This window comes from Strongylocentrotus purpuratus, unplaced genomic scaffold (assembly GCF_000002235.5).
Source record: "Strongylocentrotus purpuratus isolate Spur 01 unplaced genomic scaffold, Spur_5.0 spur5_scaffold_10, whole genome shotgun sequence".
NCBI classification, from domain to species: domain Eukaryota; kingdom Metazoa; phylum Echinodermata; class Echinoidea; order Camarodonta; family Strongylocentrotidae; genus Strongylocentrotus; species Strongylocentrotus purpuratus.
This window is the reverse complement of record NW_022145595.1, coordinates 230428-253490: the sequence shown is the minus strand read 5'-3', so window position 1 is coordinate 253490 and position 23063 is coordinate 230428. Positions and strand designations below refer to the sequence as shown.

Here is a 23063-nt window from a genome sequence, read left to right as displayed (position 1 = left end):
GTCAATAAAGCGCACTTTGTGCGCATGCTCAATGATGACGTCAGTCTTTAACTTCAAGTAGGTTGAACGATGATGTCTTTCGCCTACGACCATACCATGCTGAATATACCGGTTCTCGTCCGATCACCGAAGTCAAGCAGCGTAGGGCCTGGTTAGTACTTGGATGGGAGACCGCCTGGGAATACCGGGTGTTGTAGGCATTTTTTTTAATTTTTTTTTTTTTTGGAATTGTTTTTGCTTGAGGTGACGCCCTTGACATGCTGAAACCCTCCTCTTACCTTCCCTTTCCCTCTGTTTTTGGGGGGTTTCTTTTTTAATTTATTTATTTATTTGTTTCTAATCTTTTGGCAGGGTACGTAGCCCATTCACCAACAAGTAGTGGTCTTCCATGGGGCCCTGAATGAACATATTTACATCGTTTATAACATTTATGCAGAACAGTAACAAAAATAACCCTCAACCGTTTCCAAGACACGGGCCATGACGTAACATTGACACTGGTCAATAAAGCGCACTTTGTGCGCATGCTCAATGATGACGTCAGTCTTTAACTTCAAGTAGGTTGAACGATGATGTCTTTCGCCTACGACCATACCATGCTGAATATACCGGTTCTCGTCCGATCACCGAAGTCAAGCAGCGTAGGGCCTGGTTAGTACTTGGATGGGAGACCGCCTGGGAATGGAATACCGGGTGTTGTAGGCATTTTTTTTAATTTTTTTTTTTTTGGGAATTGTTTTTGCTTGAGGTGACGCCCTTGACATGCTGAAACCCTCCTCTTACCTTCCCTTTCCCTCTGTTTTTGGGGGTTTCTTTTTTAATTTATTTATTTATTTGTTTCTAATCTTTTGGCAGGGTACGTAGCCCATTCACCAACAAGTAGTGGTCTTCCATGGGGCCCTGAATGAACATATTTACATCGTTTATAACATTTATGCAGAACAGTAACAAAAATAACCCTCAACCGTTTCCAAGACACGGGCCATGACGTAACATTGACACTGGTCAATAAAGCGCACTTTGTGCGCATGCTCAATGATGACGTCAGTCTTTAACTTCAAGTAGGTTGAACGATGATGTCTTTCGCCTACGACCATACCATGCTGAATATACCGGTTCTCGTCCGATCACCGAAGTCAAGCAGCGTAGGGCCTGGTTAGTACTTGGATGGGAGACCGCCTGGGAATGGGAATACCGGGTGTTGTAGGCATTTTTTTTAATTTTTTTTTTTTTGGAATTGTTTTTGCTTGAGGTGACGCCCTTGACATGCTGAAACCCTCCTCTTACCTTCCCTTTCCCTCTGTTTTTTGGGGGTTTCTTTTTTAATTTATTTATTTATTTGTTTCTAATCTTTTGGCAGGGTACGTAGCCCATTCACCAACAAGTAGTGGTCTTCCATGGGGCCCTGAATGAACATATTTACATCGTTTATAACATTTATGCAGAACAGTAACAAAAATAACCCTCAACCGTTTCCAAGACACGGGCCATGACGTAACATTGACACTGGTCAATAAAGCGCACTTTGTGCGCATGCTCAATGATGACGTCAGTCTTTAACTTCAAATAGGTTGAACGATGATGTCTTTCGCCTACGACCATACCATGCTGAATATACCGGTTCTCGTCCGATCACCGAAGTCAAGCAGCGTAGGGCCTGGTTAGTACTTGGATGGGAGACCGCCTGGGAATGGGAATACCGGGTGTTGTAGGCATTTTTTTTAATTTTTTTTTTTTTGGAATTGTTTTTGCTTGAGGTGACGCCCTTGACATGCTGAAACCCTCCTCTTACCTTCCCTTTCCCTCTGTTTTTTGGGGGTTTCTTTTTTAATTTATTTATTTATTTGTTTCTAATCTTTTGGCAGGGTACGTAGCCCATTCACCAACAAGTAGTGGTCTTCCATGGGGCCCTGAATGAACATATTTACATCGTTTATAACATTTATGCAGAACAGTAACAAAAATAACCCTCAACCGTTTCCAAGACACGGGCCATGACGTAACATTGACACTGGTCAATAAAGCGCACTTTGTGCGCATGCTCAATGATGACGTCAGTCTTTAACTTCAAATAGGTTGAACGATGATGTCTTTCGCCTACGACCATACCATGCTGAATATACCGGTTCTCGTCCGATCACCGAAGTCAAGCAGCGTAGGGCCTGGTTAGTACTTGGATGGGAGACCGCCTGGGAATACCGGGTGTTGTAGGCATTTTTTTTAATTTTTTTTTTTTTGGAATTGTTTTTGCTTGAGGTGACGCCCTTGACATGCTGAAACCCTCCTCTTACCTTCCCTTTCCCTCTGTTTTTTGGGGGTTTCTTTTTTAATTTATTTATTTATTTGTTTCTAATCTTTTGGCAGGGTACGTAGCCCATTCACCAACAAGTAGTGGTCTTCCATGGGGCCCTGAATGAACATATTTACATCGTTTATAACATTTATGCAGAACAGTAACAAAAATAACCCTCAACCGTTTCCAAGACACGGGCCATGACGTAACATTGACACTGGTCAATAAAGCGCACTTTGTGCGCATGCTCAATGATGACGTCAGTCTTTAACTTCAAATAGGTTGAACGATGATGTCTTTCGCCTACGACCATACCATGCTGAATATACCGGTTCTCGTCCGATCACCGAAGTCAAGCAGCGTAGGGCCTGGTTAGTACTTGGATGGGAGACCGCCTGGGAATACCGGGTGTTGTAGGCATTTTTTTTAATTTTTTTTTTTTTGGGAATTGTTTTTGCTTGAGGTGACGCCCTTGACATGCTGAAACCCTCCTCTTACCTTCCCTTTCCCTCTGTTTTTGGGGGTTTCTTTTTAATTTATTTATTTATTTGTTTCTAATCTTTTGGCAGGGTACGTAGCCCATTCACCAACAAGTAGTGGTCTTCCATGGGGCCCTGAATGAACATATTTACATCGTTTATAACATTTATGCAGAACAGTAACAAAAATAACCCTCAACCGTTTCCAAGACACGGGCCATGACGTAACATTGACACTGGTCAATAAAGCGCACTTTGTGCGCATGCTCAATGATGACGTCAGTCTTTAACTTCAAATAGGTTGAACGATGATGTCTTTCGCCTACGACCATACCATGCTGAATATACCGGTTCTCGTCCGATCACCGAAGTCAAGCAGCGTAGGGCCTGGTTAGTACTTGGATGGGAGACCGCCTGGGAATACCGGGTGTTGTAGGCATTTTTTTTAATTTTTTTTTTTTTTGGAATTGTTTTTGCTTGAGGTGACGCCCTTGACATGCTGAAACCCTCCTCTTACCTTCCCTTTCCCTCTGTTTTTGGGGGTTTCTTTTTAATTTATTTATTTATTTGTTTCTAATCTTTTGGCAGGGTACGTAGCCCATTCACCAACAAGTAGTGGTCTTCCATGGGGCCCTGAATGAACATATTTACATCGTTTATAACATTTATGCAGAACAGTAACAAAAATAACCCTCAACCGTTTCCAAGACACGGGCCATGACGTAACATTGACACTGGTCAATAAAGCGCACTTTGTGCGCATGCTCAATGATGACGTCAGTCTTTAACTTCAAATAGGTTGAACGATGATGTCTTTCGCCTACGACCATACCATGCTGAATATACCGGTTCTCGTCCGATCACCGAAGTCAAGCAGCGTAGGGCCTGGTTAGTACTTGGATGGGAGACCGCCTGGGAATACCGGGTGTTGTAGGCATTTTTTTTAATTTTTTTTTTTTTGGAATTGTTTTTGCTTGAGGTGACGCCCTTGACATGCTGAAACCCTCCTCTTACCTTCCCTTTCCCTCTGTTTTTTGGGGGTTTCTTTTTTAATTTATTTATTTATTTGTTTCTAATCTTTTGGCAGGGTACGTAGCCCATTCACCAACAAGTAGTGGTCTTCCATGGGGCCCTGAATGAACATATTTACATCGTTTATAACATTTATGCAGAACAGTAACAAAAATAACCCTCAACCGTTTCCAAGACACGGGCCATGACGTAACATTGACACTGGTCAATAAAGCGCACTTTGTGCGCATGCTCAATGATGACGTCAGTCTTTAACTTCAAATAGGTTGAACGATGATGTCTTTCGCCTACGACCATACCATGCTGAATATACCGGTTCTCGTCCGATCACCGAAGTCAAGCAGCGTAGGGCCTGGTTAGTACTTGGATGGGAGACCGCCTGGGAATACCGGGTGTTGTAGGCATTTTTTTTAATTTTTTTTTTTTTGGAATTGTTTTTGCTTGAGGTGACGCCCTTGACATGCTGAAACCCTCCTCTTACCTTCCCTTTCCCTCTGTTTTTTGGGGGTTTCTTTTTTAATTTATTTATTTATTTGTTTCTAATCTTTTGGCAGGGTACGTAGCCCATTCACCAACAAGTAGTGGTCTTCCATGGGGCCCTGAATGAACATATTTACATCGTTTATAACATTTATGCAGAACAGTAACAAAAATAACCCTCAACCGTTTCCAAGACACGGGCCATGACGTAACATTGACACTGGTCAATAAAGCGCACTTTGTGCGCATGCTCAATGATGACGTCAGTCTTTAACTTCAAATAGGTTGAACGATGATGTCTTTCGCCTACGACCATACCATGCTGAATATACCGGTTCTCGTCCGATCACCGAAGTCAAGCAGCGTAGGGCCTGGTTAGTACTTGGATGGGAGACCGCCTGGGAATACCGGGTGTTGTAGGCATTTTTTTTAATTTTTTTTTTTTTGGAATTGTTTTTGCTTGAGGTGACGCCCTTGACATGCTGAAACCCTCCTCTTACCTTCCCTTTCCCTCTGTTTTTTGGGGGTTTCTTTTTTAATTTATTTATTTATTTGTTTCTAATCTTTTGGCAGGGTACGTAGCCCATTCACCAACAAGTAGTGGTCTTCCATGGGGCCCTGAATGAACATATTTACATCGTTTATAACATTTATGCAGAACAGTAACAAAAATAACCCTCAACCGTTTCCAAGACACGGGCCATGACGTAACATTGACACTGGTCAATAAAGCGCACTTTGTGCGCATGCTCAATGATGACGTCAGTCTTTAACTTCAAATAGGTTGAACGATGATGTCTTTCGCCTACGACCATACCATGCTGAATATACCGGTTCTCGTCCGATCACCGAAGTCAAGCAGCGTAGGGCCTGGTTAGTACTTGGATGGGAGACCGCCTGGGAATACCGGGTGTTGTAGGCATTTTTTTTAATTTTTTTTTTTTTGGAATTGTTTTTGCTTGAGGTGACGCCCTTGACATGCTGAAACCCTCCTCTTACCTTCCCTTTCCCTCTGTTTTTTGGGGGTTTCTTTTTTAATTTATTTATTTATTTGTTTCTAATCTTTTGGCAGGGTACGTAGCCCATTCACCAACAAGTAGTGGTCTTCCATGGGGCCCTGAATGAACATATTTACATCGTTTATAACATTTATGCAGAACAGTAACAAAAATAACCCTCAACCGTTTCCAAGACACGGGCCATGACGTAACATTGACACTGGTCAATAAAGCGCACTTTGTGCGCATGCTCAATGATGACGTCAGTCTTTAACTTCAAATAGGTTGAACGATGATGTCTTTCGCCTACGACCATACCATGCTGAATATACCGGTTCTCGTCCGATCACCGAAGTCAAGCAGCGTAGGGCCTGGTTAGTACTTGGATGGGAGACCGCCTGGGAATACCGGGTGTTGTAGGCATTTTTTTTAATTTTTTTTTTTTGGGAATTGTTTTTGCTTGAGGTGACGCCCTTGACATGCTGAAACCCTCCTCTTACCTTCCCTTTCCCTCTGTTTTTGGGGGTTTCTTTTTAATTTATTTATTTATTTGTTTCTAATCTTTTGGCAGGGTACGTAGCCCATTCACCAACAAGTAGTGGTCTTCCATGGGGCCCTGAATGAACATATTTACATCGTTTATAACATTTATGCAGAACAGTAACAAAAATAACCCTCAACCGTTTCCAAGACACGGGCCATGACGTAACATTGACACTGGTCAATAAAGCGCACTTTGTGCGCATGCTCAATGATGACGTCAGTCTTTAACTTCAAATAGGTTGAACGATGATGTCTTTCGCCTACGACCATACCATGCTGAATATACCGGTTCTCGTCCGATCACCGAAGTCAAGCAGCGTAGGGCCTGGTTAGTACTTGGATGGGAGACCGCCTGGGAATACCGGGTGTTGTAGGCATTTTTTTTAATTTTTTTTTTTTGGGAATTGTTTTTGCTTGAGGTGACGCCCTTGACATGCTGAAACCCTCCTCTTACCTTCCCTTTCCCTCTGTTTTTTGGGGGTTTCTTTTTTAATTTATTTATTTATTTGTTTCTAATCTTTTGGCAGGGTACGTAGCCCATTCACCAACAAGTAGTGGTCTTCCATGGGGCCCTGAATGAACATATTTACATCGTTTATAACATTTATGCAGAACAGTAACAAAAATAACCCTCAACCGTTTCCAAGACACGGGCCATGACGTAACATTGACACTGGTCAATAAAGCGCACTTTGTGCGCATGCTCAATGATGACGTCAGTCTTTAACTTCAAATAGGTTGAACGATGATGTCTTTCGCCTACGACCATACCATGCTGAATATACCGGTTCTCGTCCGATCACCGAAGTCAAGCAGCGTAGGGCCTGGTTAGTACTTGGATGGGAGACCGCCTGGGAATACCGGGTGTTGTAGGCATTTTTTTAATTTTTTTTTTTTTTGGAATTGTTTTTGCTTGAGGTGACGCCCTTGACATGCTGAAACCCTCCTCTTACCTTCCCTTTCCCTCTGTTTTTTGGGGGTTTCTTTTTTAATTTATTTATTTATTTGTTTCTAATCTTTTGGCAGGGTACGTAGCCCATTCACCAACAAGTAGTGGTCTTCCATGGGGCCCTGAATGAACATATTTACATCGTTTATAACATTTATGCAGAACAGTAACAAAAATAACCCTCAACCGTTTCCAAGACACGGGCCATGACGTAACATTGACACTGGTCAATAAAGCGCACTTTGTGCGCATGCTCAATGATGACGTCAGTCTTTAACTTCAAATAGGTTGAACGATGATGTCTTTCGCCTACGACCATACCATGCTGAATATACCGGTTCTCGTCCGATCACCGAAGTCAAGCAGCGTAGGGCCTGGTTAGTACTTGGATGGGAGACCGCCTGGGAATACCGGGTGTTGTAGGCATTTTTTTTAATTTTTTTTTTTTTTTGGAATTGTTTTTGCTTGAGGTGACGCCCTTGACATGCTGAAACCCTCCTCTTACCTTCCCTTTCCCTCTGTTTTTTGGGGGTTTCTTTTTTAATTTATTTATTTATTTGTTTCTAATCTTTTGGCAGGGTACGTAGCCCATTCACCAACAAGTAGTGGTCTTCCATGGGGCCCTGAATGAACATATTTACATCGTTTATAACATTTATGCAGAACAGTAACAAAAATAACCCTCAACCGTTTCCAAGACACGGGCCATGACGTAACATTGACACTGGTCAATAAAGCGCACTTTGTGCGCATGCTCAATGATGACGTCAGTCTTTAACTTCAAATAGGTTGAACGATGATGTCTTTCGCCTACGACCATACCATGCTGAATATACCGGTTCTCGTCCGATCACCGAAGTCAAGCAGCGTAGGGCCTGGTTAGTACTTGGATGGGAGACCGCCTGGGAATACCGGGTGTTGTAGGCATTTTTTTTAATTTTTTTTTTTTTTGGGAATTGTTTTTGCTTGAGGTGACGCCCTTGACATGCTGAAACCCTCCTCTTACCTTCCCTTTCCCTCTGTTTTTTGGGGGTTTCTTTTTTAATTTATTTATTTATTTGTTTCTAATCTTTTGGCAGGGTACGTAGCCCATTCACCAACAAGTAGTGGTCTTCCATGGGGCCCTGAATGAACATATTTACATCGTTTATAACATTTATGCAGAACAGTAACAAAAATAACCCTCAACCGTTTCCAAGACACGGGCCATGACGTAACATTGACACTGGTCAATAAAGCGCACTTTGTGCGCATGCTCAATGATGACGTCAGTCTTTAACTTCAAATAGGTTGAACGATGATGTCTTTCGCCTACGACCATACCATGCTGAATATACCGGTTCTCGTCCGATCACCGAAGTCAAGCAGCGTAGGGCCTGGTTAGTACTTGGATGGGAGACCGCCTGGGAATACCGGGTGTTGTAGGCATTTTTTTTAATTTTTTTTTTTTGGGAATTGTTTTTGCTTGAGGTGACGCCCTTGACATGCTGAAACCCTCCTCTTACCTTCCCTTTCCCTCTGTTTTTTGGGGGTTTCTTTTTTAATTTATTTATTTATTTGTTTCTAATCTTTTGGCAGGGTACGTAGCCCATTCACCAACAAGTAGTGGTCTTCCATGGGGCCCTGAATGAACATATTTACATCGTTTATAACATTTATGCAGAACAGTAACAAAAATAACCCTCAACCGTTTCCAAGACACGGGCCATGACGTAACATTGACACTGGTCAATAAAGCGCACTTTGTGCGCATGCTCAATGATGACGTCAGTCTTTAACTTCAAATAGGTTGAACGATGATGTCTTTCGCCTACGACCATACCATGCTGAATATACCGGTTCTCGTCCGATCACCGAAGTCAAGCAGCGTAGGGCCTGGTTAGTACTTGGATGGGAGACCGCCTGGGAATACCGGGTGTTGTAGGCATTTTTTTTAATTTTTTTTTTTTGGGAATTGTTTTTGCTTGAGGTGACGCCCTTGACATGCTGAAACCCTCCTCTTACCTTCCCTTTCCCTCTGTTTTTTGGGGGTTTCTTTTTTAATTTATTTATTTATTTGTTTCTAATCTTTTGGCAGGGTACGTAGCCCATTCACCAACAAGTAGTGGTCTTCCATGGGGCCCTGAATGAACATATTTACATCGTTTATAACATTTATGCAGAACAGTAACAAAAATAACCCTCAACCGTTTCCAAGACACGGGCCATGACGTAACATTGACACTGGTCAATAAAGCGCACTTTGTGCGCATGCTCAATGATGACGTCAGTCTTTAACTTCAAATAGGTTGAACGATGATGTCTTTCGCCTACGACCATACCATGCTGAATATACCGGTTCTCGTCCGATCACCGAAGTCAAGCAGCGTAGGGCCTGGTTAGTACTTGGATGGGAGACCGCCTGGGAATACCGGGTGTTGTAGGCATTTTTTTTAATTTTTTTTTTTTTTGGAATTGTTTTTGCTTGAGGTGACGCCCTTGACATGCTGAAACCCTCCTCTTACCTTCCCTTTCCCTCTGTTTTTTGGGGGTTTCTTTTTTAATTTATTTATTTATTTGTTTCTAATCTTTTGGCAGGGTACGTAGCCCATTCACCAACAAGTAGTGGTCTTCCATGGGGCCCTGAATGAACATATTTACATCGTTTATAACATTTATGCAGAACAGTAACAAAAATAACCCTCAACCGTTTCCAAGACACGGGCCATGACGTAACATTGACACTGGTCAATAAAGCGCACTTTGTGCGCATGCTCAATGATGACGTCAGTCTTTAACTTCAAATAGGTTGAACGATGATGTCTTTCGCCTACGACCATACCATGCTGAATATACCGGTTCTCGTCCGATCACCGAAGTCAAGCAGCGTAGGGCCTGGTTAGTACTTGGATGGGAGACCGCCTGGGAATACCGGGTGTTGTAGGCATTTTTTTTAATTTTTTTTTTTTGGGGAATTGTTTTTGCTTGAGGTGACGCCCTTGACATGCTGAAACCCTCCTCTTACCTTCCCTTTCCCTCTGTTTTTGGGGGTTTCTTTTTAAATTTATTTATTTATTTGTTTCTAATCTTTTGGCAGGGTACGTAGCCCATTCACCAACAAGTAGTGGTCTTCCATGGGGCCCTGAATGAACATATTTACATCGTTTATAACATTTATGCAGAACAGTAACAAAAATAACCCTCAACCGTTTCCAAGACACGGGCCATGACGTAACATTGACACTGGTCAATAAAGCGCACTTTGTGCGCATGCTCAATGATGACGTCAGTCTTTAACTTCAAATAGGTTGAACGATGATGTCTTTCGCCTACGACCATACCATGCTGAATATACCGGTTCTCGTCCGATCACCGAAGTCAAGCAGCGTAGGGCCTGGTTAGTACTTGGATGGGAGACCGCCTGGGAATACCGGGTGTTGTAGGCATTTTTTTTTAATTTTTTTTTTTTTGGGAATTGTTTTTGCTTGAGGTGACGCCCTTGACATGCTGAAACCCTCCTCTTACCTTCCCTTTCCCTCTGTTTTTGGGGGGTTTCTTTTTAAATTTATTTATTTATTTGTTTCTAATCTTTTGGCAGGGTACGTAGCCCATTCACCAACAAGTAGTGGTCTTCCATGGGGCCCTGAATGAACATATTTACATCGTTTATAACATTTATGCAGAACAGTAACAAAAATAACCCTCAACCGTTTCCAAGACACGGGCCATGACGTAACATTGACACTGGTCAATAAAGCGCACTTTGTGCGCATGCTCAATGATGACGTCAGTCTTTAACTTCAAATAGGTTGAACGATGATGTCTTTCGCCTACGACCATACCATGCTGAATATACCGGTTCTCGTCCGATCACCGAAGTCAAGCAGCGTAGGGCCTGGTTAGTACTTGGATGGGAGACCGCCTGGGAATACCGGGTGTTGTAGGCATTTTTTTTAATTTTTTTTTTTTGGGAATTGTTTTTGCTTGAGGTGACGCCCTTGACATGCTGAAACCCTCCTCTTACCTTCCCTTTCCCTCTGTTTTTTGGGGGTTTCTTTTTAAATTTATTTATTTATTTGTTTCTAATCTTTTGGCAGGGTACGTAGCCCATTCACCAACAAGTAGTGGTCTTCCATGGGGCCCTGAATGAACATATTTACATCGTTTATAACATTTATGCAGAACAGTAACAAAAATAACCCTCAACCGTTTCCAAGACACGGGCCATGACGTAACATTGACACTGGTCAATAAAGCGCACTTTGTGCGCATGCTCAATGATGACGTCAGTCTTTAACTTCAAATAGGTTGAACGATGATGTCTTTCGCCTACGACCATACCATGCTGAATATACCGGTTCTCGTCCGATCACCGAAGTCAAGCAGCGTAGGGCCTGGTTAGTACTTGGATGGGAGACCGCCTGGGAATACCGGGTGTTGTAGGCATTTTTTTTAATTTTTTTTTTTTTGGAATTGTTTTTGCTTGAGGTGACGCCCTTGACATGCTGAAACCCTCCTCTTACCTTCCCTTTCCCTCTGTTTTTTGGGGGTTTCTTTTTAATTTATTTATTTATTTGTTTCTAATCTTTTGGCAGGGTACGTAGCCCATTCACCAACAAGTAGTGGTCTTCCATGGGGCCCTGAATGAACATATTTACATCGTTTATAACATTTATGCAGAACAGTAACAAAAATAACCCTCAACCGTTTCCAAGACACGGGCCATGACGTAACATTGACACTGGTCAATAAAGCGCACTTTGTGCGCATGCTCAATGATGACGTCAGTCTTTAACTTCAAATAGGTTGAACGATGATGTCTTTCGCCTACGACCATACCATGCTGAATATACCGGTTCTCGTCCGATCACCGAAGTCAAGCAGCGTAGGGCCTGGTTAGTACTTGGATGGGAGACCGCCTGGGAATACCGGGTGTTGTAGGCATTTTTTTTAATTTTTTTTTTTTGGGGAATTGTTTTTGCTTGAGGTGACGCCCTTGACATGCTGAAACCCTCCTCTTACCTTCCCTTTCCCTCTGTTTTTTGGGGGTTTCTTTTTAAATTTATTTATTTATTTGTTTCTAATCTTTTGGCAGGGTACGTAGCCCATTCACCAACAAGTAGTGGTCTTCCATGGGGCCCTGAATGAACATATTTACATCGTTTATAACATTTATGCAGAACAGTAACAAAAATAACCCTCAACCGTTTCCAAGACACGGGCCATGACGTAACATTGACACTGGTCAATAAAGCGCACTTTGTGCGCATGCTCAATGATGACGTCAGTCTTTAACTTCAAATAGGTTGAACGATGATGTCTTTCGCCTACGACCATACCATGCTGAATATACCGGTTCTCGTCCGATCACCGAAGTCAAGCAGCGTAGGGCCTGGTTAGTACTTGGATGGGAGACCGCCTGGGAATACCGGGTGTTGTAGGCATTTTTTTTAATTTTTTTTTTTTTGGAATTGTTTTTGCTTGAGGTGACGCCCTTGACATGCTGAAACCCTCCTCTTACCTTCCCTTTCCCTCTGTTTTTGGGGGGTTTCTTTTTTAATTTATTTATTTATTTGTTTCTAATCTTTTGGCAGGGTACGTAGCCCATTCACCAACAAGTAGTGGTCTTCCATGGGGCCCTGAATGAACATATTTACATCGTTTATAACATTTATGCAGAACAGTAACAAAAATAACCCTCAACCGTTTCCAAGACACGGGCCATGACGTAACATTGACACTGGTCAATAAAGCGCACTTTGTGCGCATGCTCAATGATGACGTCAGTCTTTAACTTCAAATAGGTTGAACGATGATGTCTTTCGCCTACGACCATACCATGCTGAATATACCGGTTCTCGTCCGATCACCGAAGTCAAGCAGCGTAGGGCCTGGTTAGTACTTGGATGGGAGACCGCCTGGGAATACCGGGTGTTGTAGGCATTTTTTTTAATTTTTTTTTTTTGGGAATTGTTTTTGCTTGAGGTGACGCCCTTGACATGCTGAAACCCTCCTCTTACCTTCCCTTTCCCTCTGTTTTTGGGGGTTTCTTTTTTAATTTATTTATTTATTTGTTTCTAATCTTTTGGCAGGGTACGTAGCCCATTCACCAACAAGTAGTGGTCTTCCATGGGGCCCTGAATGAACATATTTACATCGTTTATAACATTTATGCAGAACAGTAACAAAAATAACCCTCAACCGTTTCCAAGACACGGGCCATGACGTAACATTGACACTGGTCAATAAAGCGCACTTTGTGCGCATGCTCAATGATGACGTCAGTCTTTAACTTCAAATAGGTTGAACGATGATGTCTTTCGCCTACGACCATACCATGCTGAATATACCGGTTCTCGTCCGATCACCGAAGTCAAGCAGCGTAGGGCCTGGTTAGTACTTGGATGGGAGACCGCCTGGGAATACCGGGTGTTGTAGGCATTTTTTTTAATTTTTTTTTTTTTGGAATTGTTTTTGCTTGAGGTGACGCCCTTGACATGCTGAAACCCTCCTCTTACCTTCCCTTTCCCTCTGTTTTTGGGGGGTTTCTTTTTAAATTTATTTATTTATTTGTTTCTAATCTTTTGGCAGGGTACGTAGCCCATTCACCAACAAGTAGTGGTCTTCCATGGGGCCCTGAATGAACATATTTACATCGTTTATAACATTTATGCAGAACAGTAACAAAAATAACCCTCAACCGTTTCCAAGACACGGGCCATGACGTAACATTGACACTGGTCAATAAAGCGCACTTTGTGCGCATGCTCAATGATGACGTCAGTCTTTAACTTCAAATAGGTTGAACGATGATGTCTTTCGCCTACGACCATACCATGCTGAATATACCGGTTCTCGTCCGATCACCGAAGTCAAGCAGCGTAGGGCCTGGTTAGTACTTGGATGGAGACCGCCTGGGAATACCGGGTGTTGTAGGCATTTTTTTTAATTTTTTTTTTTGGGGAATTGTTTTTGCTTGAGGTGACGCCCTTGACATGCTGAAACCCTCCTCTTACCTTCCCTTTCCCTCTGTTTTTGGGGGGTTTCTTTTTAAATTTATTTATTTATTTGTTTCTAATCTTTTGGCAGGGTACGTAGCCCATTCACCAACAAGTAGTGGTCTTCCATGGGGCCCTGAATGAACATATTTACATCGTTTATAACATTTATGCAGAACAGTAACAAAAATAACCCTCAACCGTTTCCAAGACACGGGCCATGACGTAACATTGACACTGGTCAATAAAGCGCACTTTGTGCGCATGCTCAATGATGACGTCAGTCTTTAACTTCAAATAGGTTGAACGATGATGTCTTTCGCCTACGACCATACCATGCTGAATATACCGGTTCTCGTCCGATCACCGAAGTCAAGCAGCGTAGGGCCTGGTTAGTACTTGGATGGGAGACCGCCTGGGAATACCGTGTGTGTAGGCATTTTTTTAATTTTTTTTTTTTGGGGAATTGTTTTTGCTTGAGGTGACGCCCTTGACATGCTGAAAACCTCCTCTTACCTCCCTTTCCCTCTGTTTTTGGGGGTTTCTTTTTAAATTTATTTATTTATTTGTTTCTAATCTTTTGGCAGGGTACGTAGCCCATTCACCAACAAGTAGTGGTCTTCCATGGGGCCCTGAATGAACATATTTACATCGTTTATAACATTTATGCAGAACAGTAACAAAAATAACCCTCAACCGTTTCCAAGACACGGGCCATGACGTAACATTGACACTGGTCAATAAAGCGCACTTTGTGCGCATGCTCAATGATGACGTCAGTCTTTAACTTCAAATAGGTTGAACGATGATGTCTTTCGCCTACGACCATACCATGCTGAATATACCGGTTCTCGTCCGATCACCGAAGTCAAGCAGCGTAGGGCCTGGTTAGTACTTGGATGGGAGACCGCCTGGGAATACCGGGTGTTGTAGGCATTTTTTTTAATTTTTTTTTTTGGGGAATTGTTTTTGCTTGAGGTGACGCCCTTGACATGCTGAAACCCTCCTCTTACCTTCCCTTTCCCTCTGTTTTTGGGGGGTTTCTTTTTAAATTTATTTATTTATTTGTTTCTAATCTTTTGGCAGGGTACGTAGCCCATTCACCAACAAGTAGTGGTCTTCCATGGGGCCCTGAATGAACATATTTACATCGTTTATAACATTTATGCAGAACAGTAACAAAAATAACCCTCAACCGTTTCCAAGACACGGGCCATGACGTAACATTGACACTGGTCAATAAAGCGCACTTTGTGCGCATGCTCAATGATGACGTCAGTCTTTAACTTCAAATAGGTTGAACGATGATGTCTTTCGCCTACGACCATACCATGCTGAATATACCGGTTCTCGTCCGATCACCGAAGTCAAGCAGCGTAGGGCCTGGTTAGTACTTGGATGGGAGACCGCCTGGGAATACCGGGTGTTGTAGGCATTTTTTTTAATTTTTTTTTTTTGGGGAATTGTTTTTGCTTGAGGTGACGCCCTTGACATGCTGAAACCCTCCTCTTACCTTCCCTTTCCCTCTGTTTTTGGGGGGTTTCTTTTTAAATTTATTTATTTATTTGTTTCTAATCTTTTGGCAGGGTACGTAGCCCATTCACCAACAAGTAGTGGTCTTCCATGGGGCCCTGAATGAACATATTTACATCGTTTATAACATTTATGCAGAACAGTAACAAAAATAACCCTCAACCGTTTCCAAGACACGGGCCATGACGTAACATTGACACTGGTCAATAAAGCGCACTTTGTGCGCATGCTCAATGATGACGTCAGTCTTTAACTTCAAATAGGTTGAACGATGATGTCTTTCGCCTACGACCATACCATGCTGAATATACCGGTTCTCGTCCGATCACCGAAGTCAAGCAGCGTAGGGCCTGGTTAGTACTTGGATGGGAGACCGCCTGGGAATACCGGGTGTTGTAGGCATTTTTTTTAATTTTTTTTTTTGGGGAATTGTTTTTGCTTGAGGTGACGCCCTTGACATGCTGAAACCCTCCTCTTACCTTCCCTTTCCCTCTGTTTTTGGGGGGTTTCTTTTTAAATTTATTTATTTATTTGTTTCTAATCTTTTGGCAGGGTACGTAGCCCATTCACCAACAAGTAGTCGTCTTCCATGGGGCCCTGAATGAACATATTTACATCGTTTATAACATTTATGCAGAACAGTAACAAAAATAACCCTCAACCGTTTCCAAGACACGGGCCATGACGTAACATTGACACTGGTCAATAAAGCGCACTTTGTGCGCATGCTCAATGATGACGTCAGTCTTTAACTTCAAATAGGTTGAACGATGATGTCTTTCGCCTACGACCATACCATGCTGAATATACCGGTTCTCGTCCGATCACCGAAGTCAAGCAGCGTAGGGCCTGGTTAGTACTTGGATGGGAGACCGCCTGGGAATACCGGGTGTTGTAGGCATTTTTTTTAATTTTTTTTTTTGGGGAATTGTTTTTGCTTGAGGTGACGCCCTTGACATGCTGAAACCCTCCTCTTACCTTCCCTTTCCCTCTGTTTTTGGGGGTTTCTTTTTAAATTTATTTATTTATTTGTTTCTAATCTTTTGGCAGGGTACGTAGCCCATTCACCAACAAGTAGTGGTCTTCCATGGGGCCCTGAATGAACATATTTACATCGTTTATAACATTTATGCAGAACAGTAACAAAAATAACCCTCAACCGTTTCCAAGACACGGGCCATGACGTAACATTGACACTGGTCAATAAAGCGCACTTTGTGCGCATGCTCAATGATGACGTCAGTCTTTAACTTCAAATAGGTTGAACGATGATGTCTTTCGCCTACGACCATACCATGCTGAATATACCGGTTCTCGTCCGATCACCGAAGTCAAGCAGCGTAGGGCCTGGTTAGTACTTGGATGGGAGACCGCCTGGGAATACCGGGTGTTGTAGGCATTTTTTTTAATTTATTTTTTTGGGGAATTGTTTTTGCTTGAGGTGACGCCCTTGACATGCTGAAACCCTCCTCTTACCTTCCCTTTCCCTCTGTTTTTGGGGGGTTTCTTTTTAAATTTATTTATTTATTTGTTTCTAATCTTTTGGCAGGGTACGTAGCCCATTCACCAACAAGTAGTGGTCTTCCATGGGGCCTGAATGAACATATTTACATCGTTTATAACATTTATGCAGAACAGTAACAAAAATAACCCTCAACCGTTTCCAAGACACGGGCCATGACGTAACATTGACACTGGTCAATAAAGCGCACTTTGTGCGCATGCTCAATGATGACGTCAGTCTTTAACTTCAAATAGGTTGAACGATGATGTCTTTCGCCTACGACCATACCATGCTGAATATACCGGTTCTCGTCCGATCACCGAAGTCAAGCAGCGTAGGGCCTGGTTAGTACTTGGATGGGAGACCGCCTGGGAATACCGGGTGTTGTAGGCATTTTTTTTAATTTTTTTTTTGGGGAATTGTTTTTGCTTGAGGTGACGCCCTTGACATGCTGAAACCCTCCTCTTACCTTCCCTTTCCCTCTGTTTTTGGGGGTTTCTTTTTAAATTTATTTATTTATTTGTTTCTAATCTTTTGGCAGGGTACGTAGCCCATTCACCAACAAGTAGTGGTCTTCCATGGGGCCCTGAATGAACATATTTACATCGTTTATAACATTTATGCAGAACAGTAACAAAAATAACCCTCAACCGTTTCCAAGACACGGGCCATGACGTAACATTGACACTGGTCAATAAAGCGCACTTTGTGCGCATGCTCAATGATGACGTCAGTCTTTAACTTCAAATAGGTTGAACGATGATGTCTTTCGCCTACGACCATACCATGCTGAATATACCGGTTCTCGTCCGATCACCGAAGTCAAGCAGCGTAGGGCCTGGTTAGTACTTGGATGGGAGACCGCCTGGGAATACCGGGTGTTGTAGGCATTTTTTTTAATTTTTTTTTTTGGGGAATTGTTTTTGCTTGAGGTGACGCCCTTGACATGCTGAAACCCTCCTCTTACCTTCCCTTTCCCTCTGTTTTTGGGGGTTTCTTTTTAAATTTATTTATTTATTTGTTTCTAATCTTTTGGCAGGGTACGTAGCCCATTCACCAACAAGTAGTGGTCTTCCATGGGGCCCTGAATGAACATATTTACATCGTTTATAACATTTATGCAGAACAGTAACAAAAATAACCTCAACCGTTTCCAAGACACGGGCCATGACGTAACATTGACACTGGTCAATAAAGCGCACTTTGTGCGCATGCTCAATGATGACGTCAGTCTTTAACTTCAAATAGGTTGAACGATGATGTCTTTCGCCTACGACCATACCATGCTGAATATACCGGTTCTCGTCCGATCACCGAAGTCAAGCAGCGTAGGGCCTGGTTAGTACTTGGATGGGAGACCGCCTGGGAATACCGGGTGTTGTAGGCATTTTTTTAATTTTTTTTTTTGGGGAATTGTTTTTGCTTGAGGTGACGCCCTTGACATGCTGAAACCCTCCTCTTACCTTCCCTTTCCCTCTGTTTTTGGGGGGTTTCTTTTTAAATTTATTTATTTATTTGTTTCTAATCTTTTGGCAGGGTACGTAGCCCATTCACCAACAAGTAGTCGTCTTCCATGGGGCCCTGAATGAACATATTTACATCGTTTATAACATTTATGCAGAACAGTAACAAAAATAACCCTCAACCGTTTCCAAGACACGGGCCATGACGTAACATTGACACTGGTCAATAAAGCGCACTTTGTGCGCATGCTCAATGATGACGTCAGTCTTTAACTTCAAATAGGTTGAACGATGATGTCTTTCGCCTACGACCATACCATGCTGAATATACCGGTTCTCGTCCGATCACCGAAGTCAAGCAGCGTAGGGCCTGGTTAGTACTTGGATGGGAGACCGCCTGGGAATACCGGGTGTTGTAGGCATTTTTTTTAATTTTTTTTTTTGGGGAATTGTTTTTGCTTGAGGTGACGCCCTTGACATGCTGAAACCCTCCTCTTACCTTCCCTTTCCCTCTGTTTTTGGGGGGTTTCTTTTAAATTTATTTATTTATTTGTTTCTAATCTTTTGGCAGGGTACGTAGCCCATTCACCAACAAGTAGTGGTCTTCCATGGGGCCCTGAATGAACATATTTACATCGTTTATAACATTTATGCAGAACAGTAACAAAAATAACCCTCAACCGTTTCCAAGACACGGGCCATGACGTAACATTGACACTGGTCAATAAAGCGCACTTTGTGCGCATGCTCAATGATGACGTCAGTCTTTAACTTCAAATAGGTTGAACGATGATGTCTTTCGCCTACGACCATACCATGCTGAATATACCGGTTCTCGTCCGATCACCGAAGTCAAGCAGCGTAGGGCCTGGTTAGTACTTGGATGGGAGACCGCCTGGGAATACCGGGTGTTGTAGGCATTTTTTTTAATTTTTTTTTTTGGGGAATTGTTTTTGCTTGAGGTGACGCCCTTGACATGCTGAAACCCTCCTCTTACCTTCCCTTTCCCTCTGTTTTTGGGGGGTTTCTTTTTAAATTTATTTATTTATTTGTTTCTAATCTTTTGGCAGGGTACGTAGCCCATTCACCAACAAGTAGTGGTCTTCCATGGGGCCCTGAATGAACATATTTACATCGTTTATAACATTTATGCAGAACAGTAACAAAAATAACCCTCAACCGTTTCCAAGACACGGGCCATGACGTAACATTGACACTGGTCAATAAAGCGCACTTTGTGCGCATGCTCAATGATGACGTCAGTCTTTAACTTCAAATAGGTTGAACGATGATGTCTTTCGCCTACGACCATACCATGCTGAATATACCGGTTCTCGTCCGATCACCGAAGTCAAGCAGCGTAGGGCCTGGTTAGTACTTGGATGGGAGACCGCCTGGGAATACCGGGTGTTGTAGGCATTTTTTTTAATTTTTTTTTTTGGGAATTGTTTTTGCTTGAGGTGACGCCCTTGACATGCTGAAACCCTCCTCTTACCTTCCCTTTCCCTCTGTTTTGGGGGGTTTCTTTTTAAATTTATTTATTTATTTGTTTCTAATCTTTTGGCAGGGTACGTAGCCCATTCACCAACAAGTAGTGGTCTTCCATGGGGCCCTGAATGAACATATTGTGGCGGCCGCCCCCGCCTCCGTCTCCAACCTCGACCTCTACGTCGGGATTATTCTCTTTCCCAGCTGGGGAAACTGATTCTTTATATCTGTCAGGATATTCGTCAGCCGACATTATTTATAATGTCCGAGCGGTTAGAGTAATTAGATCTTATCTTTTATTTGAGGAAAGACGGGGGAAGCTACAATACTTATTTACGTTCGTTTCGTCGAAATATACGACTATGAAGGAGTACCAGTCAAGAAGAAAGACAAAGTGTTTATAGACTCATAATTTCAGTTTCAAGACAAAAGAAAATGGTCAATTTTTATTAATGCATGTACTTCAAATATTTACATCTTTATATCACCACTGTCACAAATACCTTGTGCTCATAGTTATACTTAATGAAATTTATACGATTGTCGTTATTATATTCGGATACATGTAATAAAGTAAAGGCAATGATTCATTGGGATTTATGGGACTTGGGAGTTTTCCTCTTTGTTTAATTCCATAGCGTCATAGGGGGAGAGGTGGACTTAGAATATTCCTGCATCTTAATTATAGTGGTTCATTAATTCCAGCATCTTAATTCCAGCGTAGACTTCCTTGTGTACCTTTATATTCCAGGGAGGGAGAGAGATCTTATGTGTGGTACCAGTTCCGACGAGCGCCCAATTCCAAGACAAGTCCTTAGGTGGGGGGGGGGGGGGGGGGGGGATTTCCAGGGAGAGACTAAATAGTTCTGATTCCGACGAGCGTCTAATTCCCTCTCCTCGCGTTTCAGAAATGTTACGGGTTATAAAGGCATAATGCGGACGTGGGGAAATCGATGCGCTAAGCGATCTTGGAAAGCACACGCGCAGCGAAAATGGACTTAACATGAAGACTGTGCTAGTTCAGAGCAAAATATCTAAGTAAATCTCTTATTTTCCCATTAATTATATACAACACTCTGAATGACATAGTTGCAGTAAATATTAACAAGTTACATTGTCTAAACAACTTTCCATCCAAATTCATGTGATAGATTGATAAACAATTACAGTATAACATCTTAAAGCATCTCAATAATGGATCCAAATGTCAATCGCTCGTATGCAAATTATTAACGTAAACATTGTGCGTCGGTGTATGATGACGCGCTTGAAAACAACAATCATTTCAGTTAGGCCTCTTTGTTACGTCACGACCGCGGAGCGGATCGTTACACAGCCCTCCTCCTTACAAAATGCGTCCTCGCATTTAAGACATTAGGTTTTCCTGGGCGATAACTTGTTACGATGCAACCTTGTCTAATTTCGATTGCAAGTATATACAAAAACAACAATAACTTCACTCAATATTACCAATAAGGTAGGTGACATTTGGAAGAAAACACTTGTCTTATTTTGCCCACTTTTCTTCTCCTTCTCTGTTACATCACAATCTCTCTATCAACACCAGCATCAATCAAATATACATCTACAACATAAGACATCTGCTTTTCTTCCAAAACTTGTCAATTCTTTGTTCCTATGCAACATGGAACGTGCACTTATATTCTTAAATTTTCATCGCCCTAGATTACCTATTACAAATAAATTCTAATTCTTAAATCTACTCAGTGGCGTTACAATGTCAATAATGTTCATTTATATACAATACAAGTAATGGAATCTGTATAAGAAAGAGATATAGATGAGAAAACAGAGTTGAATAGAAGAAAGAAAGAAGTGAGATAGAAAGTTATAGAGAAGGAAAGAGGAGAAGGAAACAGATCCAAAGTAAAACAAATATTATTCTAAACTTTATTTCCACAAAACCATTTCTAATAAAAGAAATGTGCGGATCTTCTATTCCTCAGTGGATAGCGTCGAGTATCTTCTTGTCTTCTATTTACAGTCACGTCAGGCGTTGAATCTTGATCAACCTCTTCAGAGTTGGACTCCATCTCTCTGGCATTATTTCCAGCATCTCCCGTCTAGTATGAGCCGTCTTCCATTCCTTAGGCTCGTCTCCTTCACATGGTTTCAAACGGTCAAAGTGTACAACCTTCATCTTGGTTCCAGGACTCTTTTGGATTCTGTATGTCACATCAGACAACTTCGTCTTAATCTTGAATGGGCCATTCCATCTGTAACTTAGTTTGGGACTGATGCCTTTGTGTCTCTGATTATTTCGTAACCAAACGAAATTTCCTTCTTCGTAACTACTTCCAGTAATCTTCTTGTCGTAGTTTCTCTTCTGTCTTCGGAGATTCTTCTGACTGTGCTCAGTAATCCTTGTATAGACTTTATCCATCCTGTCTCGTAGTTCCTCGACGTAGTCTGTTCCAACTTCCATATCTGGTTGGATCATGTACTGATCTGAAAGCATTTTCAGTTCTCTTCCGAACATCATCATGTTTGGCGTTTCTCCTATTGTCTCATGAACTGAACTTCTGTATGCCGTTGTAGCTATATGTACATACTTGTCCCAATCTCGCTGATTCTTTCCAGGCTCTATTAGCGTGACAAGCATATCGAGCAATGTTCTGTTGAAGCGTTCAATCATTCCGTCTGATTTAGGGTTATATGCCGTCGTCCTTGTCTTCTTATTCCCAAGATCTGGCAAACTTCTTTGAACAACTGTGACTCAAAGTTCCTTCCTTGGTCTGTGTGAATCTCAGTTGGAACCCCGTATCTACATATAAACTCTTCAACTAGTTTGGGTGCCACAGTATTTGCTTTCTCATTAGGTATGGGATAAGCTTCTACGAACTTAGTGTAGTAATCAGCTACTACCATTATGTACTTATTTCCGTCATTCGTTTCTGGCAAAGGTCCTAGTATATCAAGAGCGATCCGTTCCATCGGACTTCCACTTCTTCTCTGCTGTAGAGGTGCTCGCCTCTTCTTACCAGCTGACTTCCGTCGAGCACAAGATTCACATTTACGGATGAAAGACCTCACATCTGCCTTCATTCCTACCCAGTAGTATCTCATCTGACTACCCTTCAGTGTCTTAGTTGCTCCCAAATGACCAGCTAAAACACTACCATGAAGTTCTTTCAAAACTTCATCTATTTTCCTTCCAGGTAATACTAGTCGCCATTTCACTTCTTTGCCATCTATAGATTCCCATCTACGGTAGAGTATTCCGTCTCTAATTTCAAGTTGTTCCCAATGCTCTAACAAGACTTTAACTTTCTTAGACATTGCGGAAACTTCTTCCTTTGGTGG

At 42.2% G+C, this 23063-nt stretch overlaps 38 non-coding genes and 2 pseudogenes across 38 annotated transcripts; all 40 read left to right on the top strand.

The window, feature by feature from the left end:
• Positions 1-81: 81 nt before the first annotated feature.
• On the top strand, positions 82-200 carry LOC115921960. The gene has a single exon (XR_004063226.1). It is a non-coding gene; the product is annotated as a 5S ribosomal RNA (ribosomal RNA).
• Positions 201-581: 381 nt separating this feature from the next.
• LOC115922004 lies at positions 582-705 on the top strand. Its single transcript, XR_004063269.1, has one exon. It is a non-coding gene; the product is annotated as a 5S ribosomal RNA (ribosomal RNA).
• Positions 706-1085: 380 nt separating this feature from the next.
• On the top strand, positions 1086-1210 carry LOC115922006 (annotated as a pseudogene).
• A 380-nt stretch (positions 1211-1590) lies between these two features.
• On the top strand, positions 1591-1715 carry LOC115922005 (annotated as a pseudogene).
• Positions 1716-2095: 380 nt separating this feature from the next.
• Positions 2096-2214, top strand: LOC115921959. Its single transcript, XR_004063225.1, has one exon. It is a non-coding gene; the product is annotated as a 5S ribosomal RNA (ribosomal RNA).
• Positions 2215-2594: 380 nt separating this feature from the next.
• LOC115921958 lies at positions 2595-2713 on the top strand. Its single transcript, XR_004063224.1, has one exon. It is a non-coding gene; the product is annotated as a 5S ribosomal RNA (ribosomal RNA).
• Positions 2714-3092: 379 nt separating this feature from the next.
• On the top strand, positions 3093-3211 carry LOC115921957. Its single transcript, XR_004063223.1, has one exon. It is a non-coding gene; the product is annotated as a 5S ribosomal RNA (ribosomal RNA).
• A 379-nt stretch (positions 3212-3590) lies between these two features.
• On the top strand, positions 3591-3709 carry LOC115921955. The gene has a single exon (XR_004063222.1). It is a non-coding gene; the product is annotated as a 5S ribosomal RNA (ribosomal RNA).
• A 380-nt stretch (positions 3710-4089) lies between these two features.
• Positions 4090-4208, top strand: LOC115921954. The gene has a single exon (XR_004063221.1). It is a non-coding gene; the product is annotated as a 5S ribosomal RNA (ribosomal RNA).
• Positions 4209-4588: 380 nt separating this feature from the next.
• On the top strand, positions 4589-4707 carry LOC115921953. Its single transcript, XR_004063220.1, has one exon. It is a non-coding gene; the product is annotated as a 5S ribosomal RNA (ribosomal RNA).
• A 380-nt stretch (positions 4708-5087) lies between these two features.
• Positions 5088-5206, top strand: LOC115921952. The gene has a single exon (XR_004063219.1). It is a non-coding gene; the product is annotated as a 5S ribosomal RNA (ribosomal RNA).
• Positions 5207-5586: 380 nt separating this feature from the next.
• Positions 5587-5705, top strand: LOC115921951. The gene has a single exon (XR_004063218.1). It is a non-coding gene; the product is annotated as a 5S ribosomal RNA (ribosomal RNA).
• Positions 5706-6083: 378 nt separating this feature from the next.
• Positions 6084-6202, top strand: LOC115921950. Its single transcript, XR_004063217.1, has one exon. It is a non-coding gene; the product is annotated as a 5S ribosomal RNA (ribosomal RNA).
• A 380-nt stretch (positions 6203-6582) lies between these two features.
• On the top strand, positions 6583-6701 carry LOC115921948. The gene has a single exon (XR_004063215.1). It is a non-coding gene; the product is annotated as a 5S ribosomal RNA (ribosomal RNA).
• A 380-nt stretch (positions 6702-7081) lies between these two features.
• Positions 7082-7200, top strand: LOC115921947. The gene has a single exon (XR_004063214.1). It is a non-coding gene; the product is annotated as a 5S ribosomal RNA (ribosomal RNA).
• A 382-nt stretch (positions 7201-7582) lies between these two features.
• LOC115921946 lies at positions 7583-7701 on the top strand. The gene has a single exon (XR_004063213.1). It is a non-coding gene; the product is annotated as a 5S ribosomal RNA (ribosomal RNA).
• A 382-nt stretch (positions 7702-8083) lies between these two features.
• Positions 8084-8202, top strand: LOC115921945. Its single transcript, XR_004063212.1, has one exon. It is a non-coding gene; the product is annotated as a 5S ribosomal RNA (ribosomal RNA).
• A 380-nt stretch (positions 8203-8582) lies between these two features.
• Positions 8583-8701, top strand: LOC115921944. Its single transcript, XR_004063211.1, has one exon. It is a non-coding gene; the product is annotated as a 5S ribosomal RNA (ribosomal RNA).
• Positions 8702-9081: 380 nt separating this feature from the next.
• On the top strand, positions 9082-9200 carry LOC115921943. Its single transcript, XR_004063210.1, has one exon. It is a non-coding gene; the product is annotated as a 5S ribosomal RNA (ribosomal RNA).
• A 381-nt stretch (positions 9201-9581) lies between these two features.
• Positions 9582-9700, top strand: LOC115921942. The gene has a single exon (XR_004063209.1). It is a non-coding gene; the product is annotated as a 5S ribosomal RNA (ribosomal RNA).
• Positions 9701-10080: 380 nt separating this feature from the next.
• On the top strand, positions 10081-10199 carry LOC115921941. Its single transcript, XR_004063208.1, has one exon. It is a non-coding gene; the product is annotated as a 5S ribosomal RNA (ribosomal RNA).
• A 382-nt stretch (positions 10200-10581) lies between these two features.
• On the top strand, positions 10582-10700 carry LOC115921940. Its single transcript, XR_004063207.1, has one exon. It is a non-coding gene; the product is annotated as a 5S ribosomal RNA (ribosomal RNA).
• A 380-nt stretch (positions 10701-11080) lies between these two features.
• Positions 11081-11199, top strand: LOC115921939. The gene has a single exon (XR_004063206.1). It is a non-coding gene; the product is annotated as a 5S ribosomal RNA (ribosomal RNA).
• A 379-nt stretch (positions 11200-11578) lies between these two features.
• On the top strand, positions 11579-11697 carry LOC115921937. The gene has a single exon (XR_004063204.1). It is a non-coding gene; the product is annotated as a 5S ribosomal RNA (ribosomal RNA).
• Positions 11698-12078: 381 nt separating this feature from the next.
• On the top strand, positions 12079-12197 carry LOC115921936. The gene has a single exon (XR_004063203.1). It is a non-coding gene; the product is annotated as a 5S ribosomal RNA (ribosomal RNA).
• Positions 12198-12577: 380 nt separating this feature from the next.
• LOC115921935 lies at positions 12578-12696 on the top strand. Its single transcript, XR_004063202.1, has one exon. It is a non-coding gene; the product is annotated as a 5S ribosomal RNA (ribosomal RNA).
• Positions 12697-13075: 379 nt separating this feature from the next.
• Positions 13076-13194, top strand: LOC115921934. The gene has a single exon (XR_004063201.1). It is a non-coding gene; the product is annotated as a 5S ribosomal RNA (ribosomal RNA).
• Positions 13195-13574: 380 nt separating this feature from the next.
• LOC115922003 lies at positions 13575-13692 on the top strand. The gene has a single exon (XR_004063268.1). It is a non-coding gene; the product is annotated as a 5S ribosomal RNA (ribosomal RNA).
• A 380-nt stretch (positions 13693-14072) lies between these two features.
• On the top strand, positions 14073-14190 carry LOC115922007. The gene has a single exon (XR_004063270.1). It is a non-coding gene; the product is annotated as a 5S ribosomal RNA (ribosomal RNA).
• Positions 14191-14568: 378 nt separating this feature from the next.
• LOC115921933 lies at positions 14569-14687 on the top strand. Its single transcript, XR_004063200.1, has one exon. It is a non-coding gene; the product is annotated as a 5S ribosomal RNA (ribosomal RNA).
• A 380-nt stretch (positions 14688-15067) lies between these two features.
• LOC115921932 lies at positions 15068-15186 on the top strand. Its single transcript, XR_004063199.1, has one exon. It is a non-coding gene; the product is annotated as a 5S ribosomal RNA (ribosomal RNA).
• A 381-nt stretch (positions 15187-15567) lies between these two features.
• LOC115921931 lies at positions 15568-15686 on the top strand. The gene has a single exon (XR_004063198.1). It is a non-coding gene; the product is annotated as a 5S ribosomal RNA (ribosomal RNA).
• A 380-nt stretch (positions 15687-16066) lies between these two features.
• On the top strand, positions 16067-16185 carry LOC115921930. The gene has a single exon (XR_004063197.1). It is a non-coding gene; the product is annotated as a 5S ribosomal RNA (ribosomal RNA).
• A 379-nt stretch (positions 16186-16564) lies between these two features.
• Positions 16565-16683, top strand: LOC115921929. Its single transcript, XR_004063196.1, has one exon. It is a non-coding gene; the product is annotated as a 5S ribosomal RNA (ribosomal RNA).
• A 379-nt stretch (positions 16684-17062) lies between these two features.
• LOC115921928 lies at positions 17063-17181 on the top strand. The gene has a single exon (XR_004063195.1). It is a non-coding gene; the product is annotated as a 5S ribosomal RNA (ribosomal RNA).
• Positions 17182-17559: 378 nt separating this feature from the next.
• Positions 17560-17678, top strand: LOC115921926. Its single transcript, XR_004063193.1, has one exon. It is a non-coding gene; the product is annotated as a 5S ribosomal RNA (ribosomal RNA).
• Positions 17679-18056: 378 nt separating this feature from the next.
• On the top strand, positions 18057-18175 carry LOC115921925. The gene has a single exon (XR_004063192.1). It is a non-coding gene; the product is annotated as a 5S ribosomal RNA (ribosomal RNA).
• Positions 18176-18554: 379 nt separating this feature from the next.
• LOC115921924 lies at positions 18555-18673 on the top strand. The gene has a single exon (XR_004063191.1). It is a non-coding gene; the product is annotated as a 5S ribosomal RNA (ribosomal RNA).
• Positions 18674-19052: 379 nt separating this feature from the next.
• On the top strand, positions 19053-19171 carry LOC115921923. The gene has a single exon (XR_004063190.1). It is a non-coding gene; the product is annotated as a 5S ribosomal RNA (ribosomal RNA).
• A 380-nt stretch (positions 19172-19551) lies between these two features.
• Positions 19552-19670, top strand: LOC115921922. Its single transcript, XR_004063189.1, has one exon. It is a non-coding gene; the product is annotated as a 5S ribosomal RNA (ribosomal RNA).
• Positions 19671-23063: the final 3393 nt, after the last annotated feature.